The 26,553-nt window shown below is 39.0% G+C and overlaps 1 protein-coding gene and 1 long non-coding RNA gene across 6 annotated transcripts in view; both read left to right on the top strand.

Annotated features, from left to right (window-relative positions):
* Positions 1 to 26,553, top strand: part of UBE2E2 (ubiquitin conjugating enzyme E2 E2) — a 384,777-nt gene that overhangs the window by 77,753 nt on the left and 280,471 nt on the right. The gene's annotated exons all lie outside the window — the stretch shown is intronic.
* The window catches only part of LOC114486366 (uncharacterized), a 66,692-nt gene continuing 60,686 nt past the window's right edge, over positions 20,548 to 26,553 (top strand). Inside the window, exons 1-2 of one of the 4 annotated variants that reach the window (XR_003680014.2) lie at positions 20,548 to 21,173; positions 23,284 to 23,389. This is a non-coding gene — a long non-coding RNA (uncharacterized lncRNA). The other 3 variants (XR_003680015.2, XR_003680016.2, XR_003680017.2) reach the window with 3 other exon arrangements.

Raw genomic sequence — 26,553 nt, forward strand, 5'->3', positions numbered from 1 at the left:
TCGTGCCCCGGTTCAGGAGGATTCCTCGTGCTGTGGAGCGTCTGGGCCCGTGAGCCATGGCCGCTGGTCCTGCAAGTCCGGAGCCTGTGCTCCACAACGGGAGAGGCCACAACAGTGAGAGGCCCGCGTACCCCCATCCCCCCAAAAAAAACCACAACTTTACCAGAATTATGGCTTATGGGCTGTAGTTTGCTAACCTGTTCTAGAATATTACTAACAAGTGTCCTAGCAAATTTTTTTCCTTTTATGTTGGTTTTAGAACCCACACATTAAACACACAGACACACACACACGTTTTTAAAAACTCTTAACTTTTCTTTGAATTGTCATCAGATGAAGAAGGAAGGGCAATTTACTTTTTATAATCAGATACAAATTGTCATGTTTAATTCAACTTCAGAAGTCATACAATAATGTTTCTTTTCAGTTGAGAAACATCGCCCTTAGGTAATAAGGAAGCTTTTAAGTATACTCTGTATAGTAGATCCGTGATCTGCATAAATGTGGGGTGATGCCATTCCAGTGACTAGTGTAGGATTTTAAATCATAGAATTATTGTTTTTCCTCATCCTCCAGATACTTGGAATAAAACAAAAGTAAGTTACTGAACCAGGGGTCACAACAACTTGTTACTCGAGCTAGAAGCAGAACTGTGTAACTCAGTCTATCTACTAAAGCCTGTTGAGGTACAGCAGTCAGATTCTGACCACTCTTGGCCATGAAGATCCCATGGCTCTCCTAACGCGAGTGAGACTGCTAACCTGTTCATTCTTGCCATGGCCCAGCCAACAGAGGGTTATGCTTTCAGTCTTGCCTGAACTCCCTCTGTAGAATGCAATCGTCTGAGTTGGATTCTAGCCAGGACACTGACTGGGCTGACTAGCACCCCTACTCGAAAGGGTTCTCCTTATCTTGATTCCTTGACTGTTGAGCAATTTCATTTCTGCTGTTCAGCAGCTAGGTACTGTCCTCCATGGAAGAATTGGCACTTTATGTTCAGTGTAGCATATGTTTGGTCTCACTGTTTACTTTGTATAAAAACAAAACTGACCTTGGGCATGTCAAAGATGTAAACATGATGACATTGTAGCAAAAGGGTTGAATATTTTCAAATAAAGACATTGGAATCAACCTTAGAAACATAGAGACCTTTTAAGTTTTTGACAGTCAAAACCCACTGTTTTATGCCACGTTATTTTTTTTAATAGTGATAATGTAATCTTTTTAAAATTATTTTTATTTTGGTTGCATTGGGTCTTCGTTGCTGCGTGTGGGCTTTCTTTAGTTGTGGGGGCTACTCCTCGTTGTAGTGTGTGGGCTTCTCATTGCGGTGGCTTCTATTGTTGCGGAGCACGGGCTCCAGGCACGCAGGCTCAGTAGTTGTGGCTCGTGGGCTCTAGAGCGCAGGCTCAGTATCTGTGGCACATGGGCTTAGTTGCTCCGCGGCATGTGGGATCTTCCCAGACCAGGGCTTGAACCCGTGTCCCCTGCATTGGCAGGCGGATTCTTAACCACTGCGCCACCAGGGAAGTTCCTATGCCACATTATTAAATCAGCAGTTCTCAAGCTTTTTTGTCTCAGGACTTTACACTCTTAAAAATTATTGGATTATATCTATCAATATTTGCTTATTAGGAATTAAATCACAGTTAAAATACACTTACTTTTAAATACACTTATTTTTTAATTTTTTTAGAAATAGCAACAGTAAACCCACTCTGTTAGCATAGATTTTATGAAAAATATATATTAGTTTAAATATATTCTGAAAAATCCCTGGAAAAGCGTCATTGTTTTACAGTTTTGCACATCTCTTTAATGTCTGATTTACTAGACCGCAGCTGAATTCTACTTTTGTAGAATGTTGTTATATGTTGTTTTACTTACAGTATATGAAGAAAATCCTCACACACATATATATAGTAGGAAAACGGAAGAATGTTTTAACAACTTTTTCAGATGATTGTGGATTTTTTTTTGTTAATACACCAAAAGTTGACAAATAGTAATTTTTTTTTTTTTTTCGGTACGCGGGCCTCTCACTGTTGTGGCCTCTCCCGTTGAGGAGCACAGGCTCCGGACGCGCAGGCTCAGCGGCCATGGCTCACGGGCCTAGCCGCTCCGCGGCATGTGGGATCTTCCTGGACCGAGGCATGAACCCGTGTCCCCTGCATCGGCAGGCGGACTCTCAACCATTACGCCACCAGGGAAGCCCGACAAATAGTAATTTTTATACATTAATTGCCATGTGGAATCTAAAACTATATCAGTGAACTTTTCCTACTATGTTACATTAAAATCCACTGGTCTGTCTTACACTTTCCACTCATGCATTCATTCACTTATGCATTGGGTATGTGTTTGTGTGTATGTGCACACGCGTTCACATGCGTGTTTAATTTCTATTTTTTCTTGTATTTTCAATGAATCCTTTACCCATGCATGATTTTGTAACATCAAGTATTGGTCATTTGTGAATTATTGACTCTCTGAGTTTCGCTAACCTTCCAAATGTTGATACATTTCATTATCAAAAACAATATCAAAAAATATCAATTCTCTAATATCAACACTGATTGCATCAAAAATCTTTTAAGTATTGACAGCAGATGTGTTTTCCAAAATTCTGATTTTTTGCTCTAACGGTCAGATTTTATCACTGGCAACAAATAACTTTAAGTTGATTTTCTTGATATGACAAGCTCATTTAGTTATTCTTTTTAGAAAATACCTGCTATATGCCCAAGTCTAGATTAGCATACTTTATCTGTCATTTCTTTCAAGGAAAAATGGTGTTCCATGAAAAAAACAGCTAATTCAGCTTGAAACTCTAACAGATACATAAGTGCTTTGCTTCAACACAGCCATCACATTTAGGTATGCAGTAGAAATGCTTTATGCATGCTCAAGGGTCAATATTTACTGCTTCTAATAGTTTTTACTGCTTTTATCAAGGACAAATGAAGGTGATTTGTTTTTCTTTTTTAACTGCATGTAGTACAGTTTGCTACCATTGTATTAATTTTGAGATAAGACACCAGCAGTTTACCTACTGTTGTGTTTGCATCGTCATTGCAAATGTCAACACATGGAAAAAGGCAAATGAGGTTTAGTATTATTATGAGGTAGTTTTGACTTCATTGACTCTCTGAAAGTGTCTCAGGGATGTTCAGAAGTCTGTGGGCCACACTTTGAGAACTGTATTTATATCCCTTGTAAGAGACAATATTTAATGTTTCCTTTTCTTTTGACAGTATAAAATATAACCATTCTTTTATCTTGCTCATTTCATTTACTTCGCTGTTCTCTAAGAACATTACTATGAAACCTTTGTTCATTTTCTAACACTAGGCCTTTATTTGTTTTATTATTTGGTTCAAGCAGTGATACTGTCACATTAATAATTATGCTTGGATGAACCCTCAGAAATTAATGGTAGATGAAAAAGGAAGCGACTGAAAACAGTGTTTAGAAAAACCTGTGCTAGAAACCTACCTAGCCACTGACGGAGTTAAAATAAACTAAGGTTTGAAGTATTTTTTCATTTTACAATAATGATTGAGCATTAGCTGCTTTGTGTGCCCAAATCTAATTCCAAAGCTGTCTGTTCTGTTATCCTGAGCCGGTCATTTGTCCTGTCTGTACCTCTGTTCCCTTAACAGCTATAATTCTGGGCTGTATATCCAGGAACTGAAGTAGACCTCCATGGAAGGAAACACAATCCTTTACGTAAACCCACTAACAATATTTTAGCTGTGGATTGGATCTAAAGAGCAGTGCTGTATTAGCCCACCTGGCCCAGGACATGTATTCATTGTATTTTCAGAAATGAATGGTGTATGTCTGAATGCTAAACAACTATCTATCAAAGAAGATAAAAATGTTCTGGTTCAGATTATAGATATCAGTAAGATTCCAATCAAAACACATCAAAGAGGTGAATAAATCATCTAGTTACAGTCCTTTCTTTTATACTGCAAATGTCACTGTGGCTTAGTGGCACTGATTTGTGATTTACGGCCAGACACGTACACATTTTCTCCACTTCGCTGCTCTTGGTTGGCTTTCTTACAGCACCGCCATCCCATCTGGAATGACAAGCATATGAGCCGGTGGGTACCTGCAGGGCAGGAAGCACCCCTGAACCATTGACTGTGAGTTCAGAACCCGACTCAACTGATAAGGGCACAAGGTAGAAGGGTTTTATTTTGACTATTTTCCCACCAGTCCAGACAGATATTCTTTAGATATTAGTTATTAAACTTCAGATATTGGATTTTAGATATTCTTTAAACTAGATTCTATGATTAAACGTGAATTCTTCAGGAAAATTAAGGAAGTCTTAACGGTTTGACTTAACTAAGGAAAATTGACACACTTTCCCAGTATGTTCGTAGGAATCCTTTTGTTTAATAAAGACATGATAGGCTTTGGAATGCAGGAAAAGCAGCAGAGAAGCTGACCTTTAGAATACTATTTTCTTTATAATTCAGAGAAATTTAAAGGGAGTACACTAATTAGGAGATATTTTGGGTAGAAGTGGTGCTCATATTTGATTAAAATTTGTTCTGTAGGTAAGACATATAACTTTCTATGCCCTTTCCACTTTGTGAATTTAAAAAAATAGCATGCTTACAGTATTATGCTGTGAGTATCTTCTCTGAGTAAATTAGTAATAGTTTTTTCTCTGTATAGGCTTTCTCCAAGTTGCTGTTTTTTTTATTCTTTTATGTCCAGTAGTCCTTGGTCACTTGTGTGTATTATGGGCCAGGTTTCTCAAGTCTGCTAAATCATTATTACTTGTTAATGTGCTTTCCAGCTTCCAAAATTTATTGCTTTTACGTCTTTTCCCCTTACCTCTAGACCGATGTATTTATGCTTTTTTACAAGTTTTACTCTGTCATTTTAATAGGGCTTTGAAAGGGAACAAAGGTGTTTGTTCTGTTTCCATCTTTACTTTGATGGAAATTTGCTTATATAAGTTTGCTTATTTAAATGAAAGCATCTATACTGTTTTTATTTCAAACCAGAAGTTGAATTCAGCAAACAAGTACTAAAGTCAACACAGTGGTTTAAAAAATTGTTTTAGCAATCATATTTTTATATTTTACAGATCCTGCAAAATAATCTTATGGCTTCAGTAATGTTGCTTCTGAGTTATCATTAATTGTTTTCGTTAAAAGGTTACAGGATTTTAAAATTGTTATGAATTATTTTTTTAAATGACATTTTTGGGCTTCCCTGGTGGCACAGTGGTTGAGAGTCCGCCTGCCGATGCAGGGGACACGGGTTCGTGCCCCGGCCCGGGAGGATCCCACATGCCGCAGAGCGGCTGGGCTCGGGAGCCATGGCCGCTGAGCCTGCGCGTCCGGAGCCTGTGCTCCGCAACGGGAGAGGCCACAACAGTGAGAGGCCCGCGTACCGCAAAAAAAAAAAAAAAGACATTTTTATTTACTTAATGAATTAGGTCATTCTCAGTAGGTGAATTAAATAGAAATGGACATCTTAATGCTCCACACCTTAATCAGTAATTCACAATTGGGAAAGATTTACAGGAGCACAGAAATAGTTTGGTTTTGAATATTCTTAATTTTGCATTTGTGTACACTTCTCCTGACCTACTAATCAAGTGGCTCCTTCTAGGAAGGTGAGTTTCAAGAATATTAGCCTTGAGATTTTTACAAATTCCCTCAAATAATTTAACAGATGGCCTTGGGATGAATAGTGGAATGGCCACAGATGTTGGAATCAGAACCTGGAATCGGAATTGGTTTTAGATCCTAGCTCCATTACCTATTAGCTGTGTCTGCTTAAGGAGGATAAAATGGAAATGGTGATAATAGTTTGCTTCAGATTGACATGAGAATTAAATGAGGTGAAATGTGTATAGTACCTAGAGCAATGCAGGCATTCAGATATTCCTTTCTTTCCCTTGTAAGCCTGCTTTCCAATTTTTCTTTCTTCAGGATGACATGTCAATTCTCCCATCATTTTCCCATTGCGCATGGTTTATTCATATTGCTATGATCATCCCTCAGTGTGAAGAATCCATCACACACTATATTGTATTTAGTTAAATTAACAATAACATTAGAAGATGACTGTACACAAAGAGGCTATTGTTTTTTCACCAATAAATGTTAAGGTAATGACAGTGGTTTTGATGTCATTGACAGTCATTATAAAAAATTTTAAAATTTTTTATCATGCCTTGTATTAAAAAAAGTTGAATTTTTTTCACTTGAAGACGGTTATTCCTATTAGACGCATGACATCTGTTGGTCTCTCAAAATTTACTGTGATTTGGATAGATCATGGGAATATCTCAGAAAAGGGAACACAGTTATAATAGCTTAGGTACTAGGTGTTATTTCAGATACCTCATTCATTCCTTCTCTGGCAACTGTGTCTTCAGTACGAGGTGCTAGTGCTATAATGGAGAAGAAATTTATCAGTTATTTATTGCTGCATAACAAATTACCCCAAAATGTAGCGAGTTAAACATTTATTATCTTACAGTTTCCGGGTGCTAGGTCTGGCTTGGGGGTCTCTCATGGGGTTGCTGAATAGCAGTCATCTGAAGGCTTGACTGGGCTCGAGGGTCTACTTTCAAGGTGGCTCAGCCACATGCCTGCCAAGGTGGTACTGGTTGTTGACAAGAGGCCTCACTTTTCCACATGTGGGTGCCTCCATGGGTTGCTTGAGTTTTGAGTGCCCCTAAGACACCGTGGTTGGCTTCCCCCAGAGCAGGCTTTCAGGAGGGAGGGGAGGGCAGGGAGAGAGGAAGAGGTAAGGAAAGGGGAAGGGGAGGTGGGGAAGCAGTCCAAAAAGAATCCTTCACAAGTCACATAGCATCAATTCTATCACATCCTTTTCATCAGAAGCAAATCACCAAGTCTGGTCCACATTCAACAGGAGGGGAATTACTACCTTTTGCAGGAAGAGGTATCAAAGAATGCATGGACATATTTTAAAATCATTGCAGTAAAACATCTTTCTCTTCCAGATATTCAATTTCATAGATAACTTGAGACTGTAGTTACATTGGTAACCATAATTTAGTGTTATCTAACACCGAATTATAGTTACATATTGCTGTAAGAGCAATATGTGCCAAAGGCATGCCCTTTTTTGATAACTGCTAACTTGGTGTTTTTGACTTGGGTTTCCTACCATTTTCTCAAATTCAAAAGATCTGTAATCTGATTCACCAACGATATCCCCAAACCAGCTCTCTTTACTTCCTGTTGTCATTGTTGACAGGTTTTCTTCCTGTCACTTTTTTTTTTTTTTTTTTGCGGTATGCGGGCCTCTCACTGCTGTGGCCTCTCCTGTTGCGGAGCACAGGCTCCGGACGCGCAGGCTCAGCGGCCATGGCTCACGGGCCCAGTCGCTCCGCGGCATGTGGGATCCTCCCGGACCGGGGCACAAACCCGTGTCCCCTGCATCAGCAGGCGGACTCTCAAACACTGCGCCACCAGGGAAGCCCTCCCTTTCACTTTGATTTGAGGCTGAGCTACCTTTTAAACACCACACTACAAGCAGCCCTCTAGAACGGCTTCCCTTTACCTTTTCAGTTTGCACGTCTTGTGTCCTAATCATACCCCTCCTCCTCACTGCCCTGTCACTCAAAGAATGAACTCTTAGTTCCTCAACTATTTAAGGTTCTGAGATCTCCCAGCTTCTCCTTCAGGTTTTTTTTTTCTTTTTTAAAAAAAGACCTACTTCATTAGTCCTTCCCACCAAAACTGGAGAGATTCTACCACAGGGAGACATTAGTAAATGTTCTCAATATGTTTCTAAAATTGTTTTCTATGGGATAAAAATGCAGTACTACAGCTAAAGAATTCTCTTAAACTTAAATGTCGAGAGGGAAACGATGTTACCAAGTTGACTCCATTGTGGAGAAGCTTCTGGAGGGAAGGTAGGGGATGGAGAGGAACGAGACAGGATCTCTTCAGGTGTTGGAGAGGGGCTAAGTAGAAGGATTTGAACGGAAAGGGAATCTCGACTGACAGGAGTGCAGAGGCACTTAACCACAGTCTGGGGAAGAGAATGGTGATGTCATTACTCACTAGCCTGGGTAGCATGCTTCTTGGGAGGAGAGAGTATAGCTGTCCACTGCGCATGGATAGGACAGGGAGAGATGGTGGACCACTAGTATCCAGAAAGACAGGTTCTCAGGGCCTGCTTGTGCAGCCGCAGTCAAATTGCTTACGTTCCCTGGACTATAGTTTCTTAATCTGGGAAAATAAATGGATTGGACGAGGTCATTTCCAGTGCTAACATATTATGCCTTTGGAAAGGAACTTAGACATACTTGAAACAATTGAATTTCTCTATTTTTTTAAACAAGTTTCCCCCGCTTATTTTTTAAATTCCATAAAAACAACTTCAGAAACATATTTAGAACATTTACTAACATCTCCCTTTGATTGAATCTCTCCAATTTCCATTTATTAAATGGAAACCCATATGAAATCAGATTATGCTATTATAACTGAAGTTGCTATTTAATTAATATATATTGATATTTAAAAAATATATTCTCAATGGGTTATAATTTGAAAATGTTTATTAGAGAAACACTTTCCAAACTTACAGGCAAGAAAGAGTTAAAATGGCCAATATATCTGTGTAAACAACAATCTGCTTATACATTGTCTTATAAATTAATATTTCCTTATATAGTTTTGAGTATTATTTTAAGATTGCATTCTTCCCAGTGTTCCAGCTATTAAAAAATATTTTCATGACAAAAAGGAGTGTGTTAATTCTAAGAAGTCAGTGAACATTAAATGGAGAGAAATTGATAGTCTGTTACTTTATAGCGAATAAAGGATTTTCAAACCATGACTTCTTATTTTAAACTGTAAACCAGATTTATGTTATAATTAATCTATGTTGACCATGTTAACCAAAATTGATTAAAGCCTGCTTTTATGAACTTTTTAATCTTCCAAAGTAAACAGGAAGGGGTTGGGTCTATTGGTTTTTGCTCTTTCCCTGCCTTAGCCCTGATGATCTCTTTGGCCTGAAATGGGCCTGGCTGTTCTGCCAGAACTTAAGCTCTTGGTGAGAAGAGTTACAGGTGAGCACGACCTCCTTAAATTGATGTGCTGTTCACCCTCCTTGAAATGTCCGTGTGTTGACCTTGGTAATACACTGTAATTCTCTTCATTTTATAGCTAACACCTATATAGTGCTGACCATGTGACAGACACATCCTGAGCTCTTTTATGTTTAACAAATGAGTCTCAGAACAACCCTATGACAAAAAGCTGTCCTTCATTTTTTTACACATTGTCCTTCTCCTTTGGTGTCAAAGTAGCTGGGTCTTAGGCATAGCTGAGATCCCCACATCTGGCCAACGTTCATGGTTTGTACCCAGTGGTGGGCTCAGAGAAAGTACCCTTCTAGGGGAAAACCAAGATTTACTCAGACTGTCACAGTGCCTAATACACAGATACCCAGAGCTGAGATCTGAGAATTGTCCCAGCCATCCTTCTCCCCTTATTTCCTCCCATCCAATCTGAAGTACTGTTAGTTCTTCCAGCACAGTGTTTTCCCTGATTGGTCCCCTCTTCTCTGTGCCCACTGGCTGAGTTAATCATTGTCTCCCTTCAGACCTGTTTTAAGTGATGGCCCTACACTGCTTCATGCCTCTGTAGGTATTACTTTTCTGTAATTCTTTGCAAGTTGTAGGCTGTAATAGCTTTTCTTTTTGGGTAACAGTTTTTATGAAGCTGTTCACCCATTGAACGTGTACAGATCAGTCAGTAGTATATTTCGTTGCTCCAGAAAGAAACCCTGTACTCACTAGCACTCACTCCCATTTCCCCATGCCTCACTCATCTACTTCCCAACTCTGGAGATTTGTCTGTTCGGGACATTTTGTACAAATGGAATCATACATGTTTCTTGTAACTGACATCTTTCATTTAACATAATGTCCTCAAGGTTCACTGCACAGAGAGGTTACGTATTTGCTCTGCATTCAGCCAGAGACTCAGAACACGGAACTTGGGCTTCCCTGGTGGCGTAGTGGTTAAGAATCTGCCTGCCAGTGCAGGGGACACGGGTCAAGCCCTGGTCCAGGAAGATCCCACATGCCATTAATGGCATTATTTCATTCTTTTTTATGGCTGAGTAATAGTCCATTGTATAATGTACCACATCTTCTTTATCCATTCCTCTGTCAGTGGACACTTAGGTTTACTTAGCATTGCTTTTAAGTATAATAGTAGGTACCATTTCCTGAGCATTTAGAATGTTCCAGATTTTGGGCTTCCCTGGTGGCACAGTGGTTAAGAATCCGCCTGCCAATGCAGGGGACACACTGAGCCCTGATCGAGGAAGATCCCACATGCCGTGGAGCAACTAAACCCGTGCACCACAACTACTGAGCCTGTGCTCTAGAGCCTGCAGCCACAATTACTGAGCCCACTTTCCAGAACTACTGAGCCTGTGTGCCACAACTACTGAGCCTGCGCTCTTGAGCCTGCGTGCCACAGCTACTGGAGCCCATGCGCCTAGAGCCCATGCTCTGCAACAAGAGAAGCTACTGCAATGAGAAGCCCACGCGCAGCAACGAAGAGCAGCCCCTGCTCGCTACAACTAGAGAAAGCCCGTGCACAGCAACAAAGACCCAACACAGCCAAAAATAAATAAATAAACTAAAAGAAAATTAAAAAAAAAAAAAAAAAACGAAAAAAAAACACAGAATGTCCTTCTCCAGTTGCTTTTCAGGAGTCACAGCTGTGATCATGTGTATGGTGTTCAGGACCACCAGGGATTATTGTGGGTTAGTGCGTTCTCTTTGACTGCCCTCTTTTTTTTTTCTTTTGTGGTACGCGGGCCTCCCTCCGCTGTGTCCTCTCCCGTTGCGGAGCACAGGCTCCGGACGCGCAGGCTCAGCGGCCATGGCTCACAGGCCCAGCCGCTCCGCGGCATGTGGGATCCTCCCAGACCGGGGCGCGAACCCGGTTCCCCTGCATCGGCAGGCGGACGCGCAACCACTGCGCCACCAGGGAAGCCCCTGACTGCCCTCTTTATCCCCTAGTCTCCTGCCTATTCCGTGTCTGTCATCATCACACTCAGCTGTTAGCTCCTTAATTCCTATCTGTATTAGTTTTCTAGGGCTACTGTAACCAGTTACCACAAACTGGGTGACTTAACAGAAATATATTTTCTCACAGTTCTGAAGTCCAGAAGTCCAAAATCAAGGTGTCCCCAGGACCATCACGCCTCTGAAACCTGTAGGGGAGAATCCTTCCTTGCCTCTTCTAGCTTCTGGTGTTTGCCAGCCGTCCTTGGCATTCATTTGGCTTGCGGTCGGGTCACACCAGTCTCTGCCTCTGTCTTCACATGGTGTCCTGTCTTCACATGGTCTTCTCCTCTGTGTTTGTATGTGTGTCCAAATTTCTCTTCTTATGAGGACACCAGTTGTATTGGATTAGGGTCCACTCCAGTGACCTTATAACTTGATTGCATTCTGTAAAGACGCTGTTTCCAAATGTGGTCACGTTCACAGCTGGTTAGGACTTCAGCCTTTTGGAGGAAGAGGCCATTCAACCCATAACAGTAGCTGGTTGCTCTTTTGTTCTCAATAATGCTGTGGGTCATAGATTGCTGTACGTTCTGACCCAGTGTCTGGCTCCTTGGCCAGGATTAGGGTGCTGCCGGTCTTTGAGGCTTGCCTGGACACTCCCCTAGGCTTAGAACTGTGGATCTGTAGCTAGCTGGTGATGAGGGGTCTGCTCTTGACCAGCTCTCCACCTGGATCTTCCCTGTGGAGCAGGGACTGTGTATATGTTGGTGTGTGAAGGGGGTAGAAACTGATCCTGCCATCCAGCATGGATCGTCCACAGCCTGGATCTAGTAGTGGGAATCCAGAGTGGCAAAGTGTGTGCTGCCTGGGTGCTGCCACCTCCTCTCTGGGGGTCTTCTGCACGTAGAGCCAAGGGACGTGATGTCTGCAGATGTTCACTAGCCATCAGATCCACCAGGCAGAGCTCTGCCACGCCAGGGTTCTGTGGGGGACAAGCCTACTAGGTCAGGTCCTTATAGCACAGAGTTGGGGGCCGGGGGTTGGGGGCAGACTCTGGCTGGAAAGCCATGGCCTTCCACTCTTGTTACTGAGCATTGGTGGATTTTATTAAATAAATGCTTTGCAGTTTGTGGCAAGCCCTTTGATTGATCTCCAGGGACTCGGAATCACTGTCTTCGTTAATTTTTTGCCAGATTAATAAATAGTGCGTAGGGGAGGGGGAGGTTCTCCCAGCTCTTCATACAGCCATTCTAGAAAATCTTGCCCCTTTGAAGAGTTTTAAAGCAGCATCATTGAGGGTGGAGTAGTGAGACAGACGTAGGGTTGGAGTGGCACATAGCTCCTCAGGGAATTCAGGCCATAGAAGAATCATTTCCATTAGTGTTGATGTTATTTTTCAACATATTCAACATTTTCAACATTTTACACAAGTTGTAAAACTTTTACAACCCTTTGTTAACATGACCGAAATCATCTCTTACTTGATTTAAATAGCCTTTTTTTCCTACCTACACAGAAAACATTTAAAAATAAATGGTTAGAGAAGAATGTTCTTAATAAAGTTTCATTTTAGCAAGTAAAGTTTTGCTTAGAATATTTAACAGGCTAATTATATAAGCTAAGTCTTCATTTCATTGAAAGCTGGAATTTTTCATGATGAACTTATAGCACATCTCTTTCGTGGGTGTTTATTTGATGTAAATGTCACCATCTGGGCTGCATTTTTTTTTTTTATCTTATTCAGTTAGTTGAAAGGGCCAGCAAGACATCGTGAAAGCTTTTTAGAAACTCTGAATGTATTTATGTTGGGTTAGCATTCTTGTAGTGATTAGTTTTAACTAAGCTGAGTTCTACACTTAGAGATTTCTGAAACTAGAAGCTGTTATAAATCTCTGTTATTTCTCCCAGACTGAAGTACTGGGAAGTCATTCTGACACTGCAATAATGAGGAATTATCACAAGGTATTTTTTTTAATGTTTTCTGTAAAGCTTTGTAGGCTTTGTATCTTATTTTATAGGACTATAAATACTGCCTCTGTGTGTGTGTTCATTTATTACCAACGCTTTTCATTAGAATTTTAGAAGCTTGAAACTTAGATTTTGCTTAGTCCCACCCCATCGTTTTGATGAAGTAATTGCAGTACTTAGAGATTATGTAACTTTCTAAGCTTTAGAATTTAAGATTGCATATATAACTGTAAGGGCTAGAACAAAACGATAATACTTCCCGGAAGCCATGTGTAGTCTTCTTTTTTCAGAAAGCTTTAGGATACCATGTATTTTTCCTTATAATATAGTATTATACTCATTATTTTGTCAAGCATTAATTTGGCATCTATATACCAAATAATTTGATTTTAGGCTTAACTAAGCCACAGAGACCTGATAATTTTGTATTTTCTTTCCTAGTAGAAAGCATTTCCTTGTCGCCTTTCTCAACATTTATGTTTCAGTAAATCATAAATAGCTGTCAATAGTTAGTATTAACATAAACATAAATCTGATCTATGCACCTCACTTAAAATTTTTTGGAATTCATGAATCAGGAATTAACATCAAAATTTATTAGGTCTTAACAAATTATGATGTGCTGTGTTTATCACTGTATATTGATAAAGAGACTGTCTGTATATTATTATATTTGGTCCTCACAGCCACCTGATGAAGACAGGCTGGACAACCTTTATTATTTCCATTTTATAGATGGAGAAACTGAGGTTTGGAGTTTACGTAACTTGCCTAAATCTTATGACCTTAATAATTTACTCCTGTAGTTACCCATTTCTTTGCATGTCACTGGTCAGTCATGGTAGCATTATCTTATTTCTTCCAAGGATTGCAAAAGTCTTTGTTGACTTTTACTTTAGAGAATTTAAGAGGAATAATTTGTGTTACTCAGGTTGACCCCACAGCTGGCCCAGGAGGGAGGGGTTATAAGTTAAACTCCTCTGAAGTCCAGGATTCCTTTCCTCTTCCTTTCAGCAAACTCCTGTCCTTCTCTCAGTTTTAGCTCAAATGCCACCTTCTCTGTGAAGCCTGCCTTTTTTTTTTTTTCAAAGGAGACAAACATTTTTTATTCCTCTCTGCTCTCTATAGCACTTGGTACCTGCATCGCTTGGTACAAGTATTATTTGTCGATACCATGATTTAGCTCCTTGAAGGCAAAAGCTGTGATGAGTTTCTTCACTTCTCCAGGGCCTTGAATGAACCATAGTGGAGCTCAGTCCATGTTTTCCAAATAAATGGATGAATAAATATGGCCCATAAGCTGTGCAAGCCCAACAAGGTGGACTCTCTGCTTCTGGATTAACTGTGCAGTGTTAAATGTTTGACTGCTTTTACTGCATGATGTTTCATTGTGGTTTGCTGCATCAGTACTCTGGAGTCCTCCGTTGGTGCTGGGCCAGTTTATTCCTGCTCTGCTTCATCACTTAGGGTTATTTGGGACCTGAATCAGTTTCATTGTAATGTTGCATTAGTTGAGCCTGTGATTTTATTAAAAACAAAAAGTATTGTTCAGGACATTTAATTTCTTACGCAAGTGAAGTTTTGTTGCTTGAGGTCTGTCATATTTGTCTAAATGTGTTTAAAAATAAAAATTTTAGCTAAAGTCTGACTACCACACAAGTGAACTTAAGAAAGAGCAGAGTTCCTTGTGAATTATGAAGGGAGTTTAAATGTGGGTATGTGCAGAAAGGCCTGGTTAGGGTCTGATTTCCTGTGTTTTCTGTGCTTTTCTCCTTTCCCTTCTGGCAGCCACCTTCTGACCAATTCTGCTGTTTAGGAGCTGCAGTACCAGAGGGTGGAGTAGGAAATGAAGTTCCCATCCTTCAGTCTAGTTACTTCTTAGCAGATTCTGTAAATTTTAGGTGTGAAGAAGAGTGAAAATAGTTAGGTTATTTGTGCCTCTTCCCTGTTATCCCTACCTCCCATTATCACAGATAATAATGACTTACCTGTAATTGGGTAAAATTGTAAGAAAAAAAAGTAGTTAAGAAATGCTTCCTCAAGATTTTTTTCACAGTTTTGTTTTGGGAAAAAAATTGAAAAGAAAAAAAGATCTAAGTGGATTCTGATTATTTTCTTTATGGTATTTTGTTTTGTTAAATTGTGTTTTATATAATGAATAGTAGAATTGGCTCAGTTGTGAATTACAGGAAGTGACACATATGATAGACTGTGGTTTTATGTCTGTTCAGCATTTCAAGGTGGAACTGAAATGAAACTATAACTATTTAACAACACCAATTGCTTCTGCCACCAACCAGGACTAGTCCTGATGAAAACTAGATCTGCTGATACAAAGTTAATGGGAAGCAGGGTCCTCATTTAATATCAGGCCAACTTTAGCAACTTTGAGTCTGCTAGGCAGACATTCATTTTGTTCACTAAAAATACAAATATTAGAATATGTAAATGTTTGCATTTAATAATAAAATGTGTTTTATATTTAGTAAATGTGCATGAAACAGTAATATATTGAAAAGCAAATAAAAACGTTCAATTTGTGTAATCTTTCCACAATTTACATACCAGTCTGATACTGGGCTGGAGGAGGGAGACAGATTCTTCAGATTATTAGGCTGCCAGGAGTATACCGTACTTTGCAGAAGCTTTTTCTTGAATAGTGGTAGCTATTAAGATTTTACTGTTAGGATCTGAACACATTTAGGTCCTTTAGGTAGTCTACAGAGAACATTAAAATATATTTAATAGGATAGCCTAAATAATTTCCATTTTCATTCTTTTCGTGGATTTTTAAATCCAGAGCAATAGGTTTACAAATTTAAACTTTGTCCAGAGGAGTCAGAATGTTACACTTGTGCTTTCCTGAGCAGCTGTGAAAGCTCTCTTGAGTTTATTTGTTCATTTTCCAGCATGAGACTTAAATGCTTAGTTCATGCAAGATAGTGTACTGCTGTAGGAAATACAATAATGAATTTCCAACTCCCCTGTACCATGCTCTTCAAGTCTAGTAGAGGAAGGATGAGGATAACCAGGGAGCCCAAGTGTCCTGCTTTACATCTCTTGTCCTGCTGTAATTTTTTTAAAATACTTTTTTGATGTGGACCATTTTTAAAGTCGTTATTGACTTTGTTTACAGTATTGCTTCTGTTTTTATATTTTTGGTTTTTTGGCCGCGAGGCATGTGGGATCTTAGCTCCCTGACCAGGGATTGAACCCATACTCCCTGTGTTGGAAGGCGAAGTCTTAACCACTGTACCGCCAGGGAAGTACCTGGTGTAATTATTAATCGTACCGCCTTTCACTTCCAGATGTCCTGGTTTGGATGACAAGTTATATGGTCATACTCTGAATAACTATGTAAACGTCAGGCTGAGTTCAAACCTGCTTCAAATAAAGCATTATGAAAATTTAGAAGCGGGGGAGATTGGTTTTAGTGAGGGTGGAGAAAGAACAGGTATCTTAAACCTGACGCTTTCTGGTTACTGATAAGCGTCAGGTAGCACGGGATTGCCATTTGGTTCTTGGAAACTTCCCAATGTAAAAGTAAGAATTTCCTCTCATCTTCACTTCTTATAGATGTATGTTTTGTAAACTGTAATCTAAAAAAAGAAAAGAAGGGCACCAACTCCCGTGTTTTTTATGTTTTTATTTTTGATACTGTTTTTTTTAAGCAGCTGCTGAGATTTTTATGTTTTTAACTCAGATAAAAGAGAAACATTTAAGATGTTTCCATCCCTTGGTTTTTCTAAATCACTTAATCTTACTAGAAATACTGATTATTAAGTGAGAGAAAGGTTATAATTAATGTCAGGTATCCTTTAAAAATTTTGAGGTTGTGTTCAGTTTTGTCTTCAAAAATTTTCTAGAAGTCTTATAATGACACATAAAGTTTAATCTGCAATACAGAATAAGCTACTGCTACTGTATTCCTTTCCTCCCACCATTGTTCACATCGTTTCACTAATGAGAAACTCTTTACCTTTATAACCAGGAGAAATGCTTGTGTAAGCCAATACAGATAAGACTGCTTATTGTACTTACAGTGTCAGAAGGTAATCCTGGAATTGCTTTTTCTGTTCTTTCAGACAATGAAGGTATATGACTTCATTCTCTATCTTTTCTTCCTGTTGGCAAGGCAAACACATATGTTTAGTAAAACACTCATTGTCTCTTCTTGGCCATATGTGCCAGAAAAACAATACTGAATACTTGGGCAAGCAAGGTTTTATAGAATGGTTAGGCAGGCATCAGGCTGGGGACAGTGCTGCAAATACAGTCAGTCTTGCTGAAACGAAAAACGAACGATGACCCAAAATAGGAGGATGTGTTCTGGTGAAATAAGCCAAAACTCTAGCTTTATTTCATCTCATCAACCCTGGGAATGCTGGACAAAATTTCATAGACTAGTTAAAGCATATACAGGTCTGAAAAATGCATTGTAAGGTTCAGATAAAACTTCTGTGTGCAGATTAGGAGTTGGTGTGGTTTGGCAGCTTGTGAAGATGAAGTTTTCCAGGATCTGATTTCATGAAATGTCATTTCATATTTCTTTTCATCTTAGTTGTATGATGATAGGAATATGCTGATTTCTTATTTAACAGTGATTATTGTGTGTAATAATTAACTCATCTCATATTTATTATTGTAAACAGAATGATGGTCATAGTATAAATATTGAGGACATCAAGTATTTTCTTTTTTTGTGATCTAATGTGAAAAGTAATGCAACATTTCAGAATAATTTGGTACAGTGAAAAAGAAAGGAAAAATGAAGCATGCCAGTAATCTTGACAGGCAAGTTTCCTGATTTGCAAAACAAAAGATCAGATTAGATAATCTGTAGAAGTGGCTTCTACCTTTCTCTGTGTCTTTGTGTCTATAAAGCGGACTCCTGTTTATTTTGGCTAAAATATCTTGGTCTCAGTAGTCTTTTTTGCACGTGTGCTATTTAAATTGAATAAGACATTCATACTTAGGCTCCTGCTCTCTCGCCCCAGGATTTTATTTGCTATAGTAGATGTTGGTTTCTCTTGAGACTGTAACAAAATAATAATTTTTGATAAACATTTTAGTGTTTAATGATATGAAAATTAAGGTAGGAATACATAGATGTAAGAATTTTTATATTAGATAATAGGGCATTCTAGTTATAGCTAGAAGTCAAAATTTCAGTATTATATTGAGAAGTCAAATCAAGTAGACAGAATACCTGTGGAGCTTCGGAAAGTGAGCATGGCTCCTCTCAGAATGGGCATCAAAAATTTTGCTTTGAATAAACAGTGGATGCATTTTTACTAGGTACTTTGGGAGATGAAATTGCATATTTTCTCTTTGTGTTGCCTTGAACTGGACAGTTAAAGGCAAATGCAGTGCTTATAATTTGCCAAAGTACAAGGCAGAATAGTAAGCAAAAAATTGTTATGTAGGCGGGCAGAAGGGCAGATTCTCTGCCAAATGGCTCTAAATGAGTTGATACAGGAATTTAAATATTAGGTTTTGATGAGAGATTGTTGAATTTAGTCAGTGTTGGTGTTTCCTTTGGTATGCAAGCTAATTAGACAACAACAGCTAATTGGGGCCAGTGGCTCCGACAGCTTGCCTCTGTTAGCATAAATGCCAGAGGGTGGCACAGTTGGCTTTATGCTGGCCAGGAAGACTTCCATCAGGGCTTAGCTGTTAATGTCTTCAGACCTCTCCTGGCCCTCTTTTGGAGAGCCTTGCCCTTAAATAACCATTGGTAACAAGGGCCCTACTACTTTCACCTTCTGTAATAGTGATGCAATTTGTACTCACCTCCTTAATGTATATCAGCAATTGCAGAGTTCTACCACTGTAGGAGAACAGAGAGCGCCCCTGTTTGGGAAGGATAAAAATTATTACAAAGCATCCTGCTTCGTATTGAGTGGTAACTTGCAACAAAACAGATGATCTTAATCTTAATTGTGCCTGAAAACACCCAGGAATCTTGTTAAAAATTTAGATTCCTGTGGCACTACACCATAAATTCTAATGCAGTGGGTGTGGGATAAAACTGTAGGAGCCAGCCTTTCCCCAGCTTACCCAGAATGGAGACTGCCTCCTAAAATACTCAGAAATCAGAAATGATTTTAAAACCAAAGTGTTTATAAACAATTTAAAGCAAATTTGGTCTGTACATACGTACTTCAGAGCCGAACTTAGTACTCTCCTGTCACAGCTCTAAGTATTATACTTTCAGTGGCATGACATGAGGTCATGTCTCTATAACACTTCCAGACTTTAGCAATGGGACTTTGAAAGCACTCTTATTTTATTGTGTAGAAGTACATATTGGAAATAAGGTATCCTCAAAAGTAAATTTACTGTACATTGCTGGCTAGGATACATTATCCTGTAGAGGTAAATGATTATAACTGTCTTTAAAACTTTGACACATAGTAAGTACAAGAGGGGATATTTAGATAAGAGTTCTGTATTCCACATTATACGTTGAATAGGTGCAGATTACCAGGAATTGGGATTTGGGTGTCTCCTGATTGAGCTGTTTGAATTTGGATAAGACAGGGTGCCTTCCCTGAGGTGCAGGGAGAGAATCCAGACGACCCTTTCATTGTCCAGCAGCTTCATGCATCAGGGTTGGACTTGATAAAGTCTGGGGTAAATGATTCAGGATTCTAAAATGCTCTGAACTATTTAGCTGTGCTTATTTACATAGTTACTTCTGAGGTCAAACCAAATTAGTATCCTAGGCTCAGAAAACAGATGAGAGGTTACATCTTTGGTCTAAAGAGCTTATTTATTATTCCTCAAGAAGAATGCATAAGATTTACCATTACCGAAAAAGGTTAGGACAACATTGTTATACCACTTAATTATTTCTAATTATCCTTCTGCGATGCTGTTAACACTTAGTTAGTTTACTCATATAATTGATATGTTAGTTGGCCACCATGTAATGGAGCTGTGATTTTCAAAGTAGAATGTGTTGACTTAAGGAAATGTTTGGCAAATATGTTTAGACAGTTAGTGATTTCTTTTAGATTTTCCAAATCCAATTTATCCTTCAATGCTTTGGTATCATACACAAGCTTAAATATCTTAATGTTTTGTTAAAAAAATCCAATGCAATTAAAAAATTTCAAAACCTGTTTAAATGATGCTTGTTTGAAGGAAAACTGTTATCCTTTAGTCCTTTTCAAATAATAGTGATAGGACTTGCCAACATTTGATTACTTTGTGCCAGTCACTCTCTTAAACTCTCATTTAATCCTTAACGTTGATTCATTATGAAAGAAGTTAATGATCCCTTCAATATGTACCTTTCCATTTTCATTACACTGGCTTTTGAAGTTAAACTTTTTAGGTTCAGATAACTATAGACTCAAAACACAGCCATAAGACAAAAGACATAGATTCCTCTTTCCCGGTCTTTTTATCCTCTTGACAAGGTCTTTCACAGAGCAAAAGTTTTAATTATTGACGAGGATTAGCTTATTAAGTTTTACTTTAATGGACGATGCTTTTGGTGTCACGTCTAAGAATTCCTTGCCTGTCCTTAGGTCACCAGGATGTGGTGGGGGCAGAAGGTGAGTTAAATTTTAAATTTAATTTCTTATTTTACTATGATACATTTGTCACAACCAGTAAACAAATATTGCTGCATTATTAGGAAGTAGGGTTCATATTTTATTCATATTTTCTTAGTTTTTAATCTAATGTTCTTTTTCTGTCCCAGGAGCCCATCCTGGATATCATTACATTCACTCATGTGTCCTTAGGCTCTTCTAGACAGTGACAGCTTTTCAGACTTTCTTTGTTTAGATGACCTTGACAGTTTTCAGGAATGCTCTTCAGATATTTTGTTGGATGTCCCACAGTTGGAATTTGTCTGATGTTTTACTCTCACGATTAGACTGGGGTTTATGGGTTCTTGGCAGGAAGAACACAGAGGTAAGGTGCCATTTCTCATCATATCGTATCAAGGGTACACGTGATCAACATGACTTGTCACTGATGATGTTCAGTTGGATCACGTGGCATAGGTCGTGTTTGCCAGGTTCCTCCGCTGTAAAGTTACCCTCTCCTTGCGCCTGTCCTCTAATCGTTGGAAGGAAGTCCCTGTGCAGCTCACATGTAAGGGGTGGGGAGTTATGCCCCACTCACGCATTTTGGTATGGTATGTTTTCATTTGCATTCAGTTCTATGTATTTGCCTTTATTTTCTTCAAGACTTCCTGTTTGGCACACGGATCATTCTATACGTATGTTTGTTATCTAAATGTTTGGGGATTTTCCTGTTGTCTGTTGTTCATTTCTAGTTTAACTCCATTATAGTGAAAATATACTCTGATTTCAGTTCTTTTAAATAAATTTGTTTTATGTAATCTGCTGTTGTTGGGTGGAGTGTTCTGTGTATGTTAGTTGTATCCTGATGGTTGATTATTTGTTCTATTTTTCTGTACCCTTCCTGATTTTCTCTCTAGTACTATCACTTGTTGACAGTGGGGTATTGAAGTCCCCAACTATGGCTTTGTCTTTTTCTCCTCTCAGTTTTTGCTTGATGTATTTTAAGATTTCCTGTTCGGTGCAGACACATTTAGGATTATGCTTCCTGATGGAGTGATCCTTTTATTGTTATGTAGTGTCTCTGCTTGTCTCTAGTAACTTTTTGATTTGAAGTCCCCTTTACCTGATATTAATATAACTATCCTTGCTTTTGAAAAAATTATTTGCATGGTATATCCTTTTCTATCATTTTACTTTCTAGCTACTCATGTATTACATTTGATTTTAAAAGTAAATCAAATCCAAGTTTAGGTTTTAAATGTTCTCATGAAGTTCTTTTGAATTCTTTCAGCTAAGGTCAGGGTACACATGTGGATAAATGGTACAAATCACTTTTTTTTTTTTAAAGGGAATTTTTTTTTTTAAGAGCAGCAGCTATTTATTTATTTATTTGTTTATTTTATTTGGCTGCATCAGGTCTTAGTTGCAGCACGCAGGATCTTAGTTGTGGCACGCGGGATCTTTCGTTGCGGTGCACGGGCTTTGTAGTTTGTGGCGCATGTTCTTCTCTCTAGTTGAGGCATGCGGGCTCAGTAGTTGTGGCACGTGGGCTTAGTTGCCCCATGGCATGTGGGAACTTAGTTCCCCGACCAGGAATCGAATCCGCGTCCACTGCATTGGAAGGTGGATTCTTAATCACTGGACCACCAGGGAAGTCCCACAAATCACTTTTAAAAACTAGAAAATGGAATATTGGTACAAAGCAGAGTAGAGAGAGCCTTATTCATTGAGTCAGTCTTTTGGTCCTTAAACAGATATCTGTTGAATACCTCATGTGTGCCACGAACTGTTTAGGTGCTGGAGACATAGCAATGAACAAAACAGAAGGAAAACAAAACATGAGTAGCCTGGAGTTTATATTCTAGTGGAGGAAGAAGAAAGTGAACAAATAAATTACATTATATGTCAGAAGGTAACAAATGCTTTGGAGCAAAGTCAAGCTGGGTAGGGGGAAGGGGGTACCACTAGTGGATGGTGGCGGTGTGTGGTTCTGTTCCCACAGGGTGATCGGAGGAGACCTCTCTGATAAGTTGACATCTGAGCAAGGACCTTAAGATGATGAGGGAACAAGCTGTGTTAGTTTAATTTCTCTGGGAGAGAAGTACCTCAGGCAGAAAAGGGCTTGCTGGCACATTAGAGGAGCCGGTGGGAGGCTGGGGTGACCAGAGCAGAGTGAGCCCTGGGGGGAGGGCGGGTCAGAGAGGAAGCCAGGGAGGTCAGGTTGAACCCTGAAGGCACCCTAAGGACCTTAGCTGTGCAAGACGGGAAGTCACTGGAGAATTTTGAACAGGGTGGTGGCATGATTTAGCTCTCATTTCAAAAGGAGCATTTGATAAATTGTGTATACTTACCTGATCTGTTTAATAAAAGACAGTAGGGAGGTGGGCGTTAAATGCTTTTGATTTAAAAAATTGTTTTTTAAAAAGAGGAAGGCAGGCTAGATAATTTCAGAGTTTTTTCACTTCCCAAACCCCTTCTTTGCCTTTCATGGATCTAAAGTAATCGATTTTTAATTTAAAAAGTATGAGGGGTGCTGTGGAATAATTCTAAATGTGACCCCAGTAGTAGCTTTAGGAAAAAACCTCTCATTCCTGTTGAGCAGTTTGACAGGACATTTTAGAGGTCTGAAGGAATTCGCCAGAGGCACAGATGGTATCACGTCAAGAATAGCAAAGACTGGAACCTCGGCCACAACTGTAATCTATCTTGGTTTATTTTCAGTGGACTGTCAGGCACTTCATACCCACTACAGCAGCCAAGTGCTTACAACAATATACCGGCAGCAAGAGCAAACACAGTAATTGTGGACGGTAAAGAAAGAAGAAACGTAAGCCACTGATAACAGAGACTAACATTACACAATTTTCAAATTGCCAGGGCCTTGTCACATTTCTTTTTCTGATAGGTCATTTCACTTAAAAAATTTCAGTGAAGGTGAGGACAAGAAAAGACAAACATGAGAAAATCGTGTCTTATGGATAAAGAAGGAAATCATGGTCACAGTGCTTAAAGGATACAGGAAATGCACAAAGATCTTTTTTTTACAGATACCATAAAAAGTAGATTTTGCAGAGGTTGAAAGCAGAGGGTTTATCTGAGATATGATCAAAATCCAATCCCGTTCACCTTTTGAAAAGAATTAAAGGATAAGTACAAAGAAAGAAATAGTACCTTGGGCCTTATGTGAAGGTGATCTCATAGCCTCTGTTACAATTTCTAACCTGTACCCAGGGTAATCTATAACTACAGTCTCCTTAAACCATCATGAATACTATGTCTGAATATCTCCAGAATTAAAAATCCTTCTAGGGGCATCTGCATATGTGTGTCTTAAACTTTGCTTCAGTTTGAACCCTGCCTCTACTCCTAAACCAAAAGTCTTTGTAGGGGCTTCCCTGGTAGTGTAGTGGTTAAGAATCCACCTGCCAATGCAGAGGACATGGGTTTGAGCCCTGGTCCGGGAAGATCCCACATGCCGCGGAGCAACTAAGCCCGTGAGCCACAACAACTGAAGCCCGCGTGCCTAGAGCCCATGCTCCGCAACAAGAGAAGCCACCGCAATGAGAAGCCCACGCACTGCAATAAAGAGTAGCCCCTGCTTGCCCCAACTGGAGGAAGCCTGTGCACAGCAACGAAGACCCAACACAGCCAAAAATAAATAAATAAAATAATTTTTAAAAAAAATCTTTGTAGGTAGTAGTCTCAAATATTACCTTCTCATAATCCTCCATAGATACTTTTCATATAGCAAGGACTCTACAAATGCTTTCTGATTCAACAACTTAGGTAAGTTGTAACTGAACAGAAGGTCAGGCAGCAGGACCATTAATAATAGGAATTATAATTATATTTTCTGATCCAAGTATCAAAATAATGGGGTCTGACAGCATGTCAGAATCTATGAAACCTTAGTGACCAGAAAATTCAAGGTATAAGCTCTTTGTATCTACAGAGGAGAATACTTTTGTCTCAGATTTGAAATCCTGTTTCCTAATTTAGTGTATAAAATACTTGACCAAAATGCACTGATTAGCCAGAAGTAATGTCTGTATCAAAACTACATTTGACAGTGGCTCTTAATATGTGAAAACTCACTTACATATGCCTGACTCATATTAAAAATTTATGATACATTTAAATAAATCTATGAAAATAAATGCAGTAGCTGAATAGATCTGGTCTGTTAATACCAATTAGACAATTTTTAAAATTTATTTACAGAATAAACTCATGCTTTTAAAGAATCGATCTATGTGTAATTATTTTTATCTCTTTATGGCTACTCTACAGTTAATATTAAAGACAATGTCAAACGATAACAGAGAGGAAGTAGCCCATTCAGCCCTGACCCAGAGAAATAAGTGTGTTAGTAATTCTGTGTGATTTCAGTGACCTAGCTTTGCACCAAACAAGTTGAAAAAATTTCCGTTTATTTTAAAAAGTCATATTGCAACACACAAACTGACTTCCCAATTTCTCCAGTTCTGACAGTCATACTAATAAAAATAAAGTAATGATAACGATGCTATGGACAGACCTACCACTTTGTTGGGCCAGGTTAAACGCTGTTACTTGGAATACCTGCCCTTTTGTCAGAACGCTTCCTCTTCCTGCGTGCAGGTATTAGCGTGCTCAAGCGCCATCATCTTCAGGAGGCCCCTTTGACAACATAAGCCCACGCTGATGATTTCTCTGAATTACAGCGGTCAATTTGTCTCCACCACACCATCTAGCATTTCATGATGCAGGACTCGTGAAGTTCTCTGGCTGTTTTTCTGAATGTACAGTAATTCTGTTTGCCCCTAAAATTAAGTTCCTTGTGGGTCAGTGCCATCTTCTCTTTCCCATGCCTTCACTCATACAGCCTAGTTCTGGAAATACATACACTTAAACAGACCCCTTCATTTTGCTTCTAATGTTAATTAGGATTCTTGTTACTTTAATTTACACAAAAATTACTAAATGATTATCCTCCTTGTTCTTGACCTCAATGCTTTATCGGTAAGTTCTCCGCAAAAAGGCCTAGTCCACAGACACAAAGTTGAGGCTGACCTTGAAGAAAGAACAGAATATCTTTAAGTGCTAATAATGCACAGGAATAAAATTCCCAACCCAGTTCAACCAGGTTTTTTGAGTATAATTGTAACAGACTTATGTGACTTTTTAAGTAGTGAGCTCTCCTGTTAGCTCCAGTATCACCATTATTTTGAAGGTCATGCTGACCAGAGTAACACTTCTCTGAATTCAGCCAGATCTCCCAAGATATTTTAAGAAATCATCCTTTTACAAACAGGAAAGGTGTGGAGGGAGGGGGTCATTTAATCCGTTTTACAAATATGGGATCTAAAGTACAGAAAGGTTAAGTGTCACATAATAGACTCTCAGTACATGTTCACCAAAGTGAAAGTGCTAGGTAAATTGATGGAAAGAGTGAAGATTAAAGGCGGATCATCCTGAACCTTAGTTTAAAAGCACCCTCGTTTAAGGAAGGCTCAAATCAAACTACAAGGCGTACACCTCCACAACAAATCAAGGAAAGATGTGCTGTCTTGCAAACTTTGGCACAAAAGATAATCTTTTCCTTTTAAAATTGTTTGGCTCCCCATTCAGGCCATCTCTTCCACCACAAAATTGAAATGTTTTGTGACTTCAGTAAATGAAACTATTGATACATACTAAAACCTCATTAATATAAAACCTAAACTTTTGTTTGAATTATCTGCTGTTTATTAAAAAATTTAATCTCTGGAGAGGCACAAGTTTTTGTTTTTCTTAAAGTAACAATTTTAGCTTGTGATCCTTAATCCAAATTCTGTGAGTAATTAATGAAACAACGGTGGCAGCATCCTTTAAAGGACTCTTCTCCTGTGTTAGAAAGTTACTGACAAGAAACACTTAGAAACTGAATGGATCACTTCGCAACAGTGTTGCTATTGACCTAAAGGTGGCAATCATTAAGCACAGAGTCTCAACTCTTCAGAGCCAGCAGCT

Source organism: Physeter macrocephalus, chromosome 1 (genome assembly GCF_002837175.3).
Source record: "Physeter macrocephalus isolate SW-GA chromosome 1, ASM283717v5, whole genome shotgun sequence".
Classification (NCBI taxonomy): Eukaryota; Metazoa; Chordata; class Mammalia; order Artiodactyla; family Physeteridae; genus Physeter; species Physeter macrocephalus.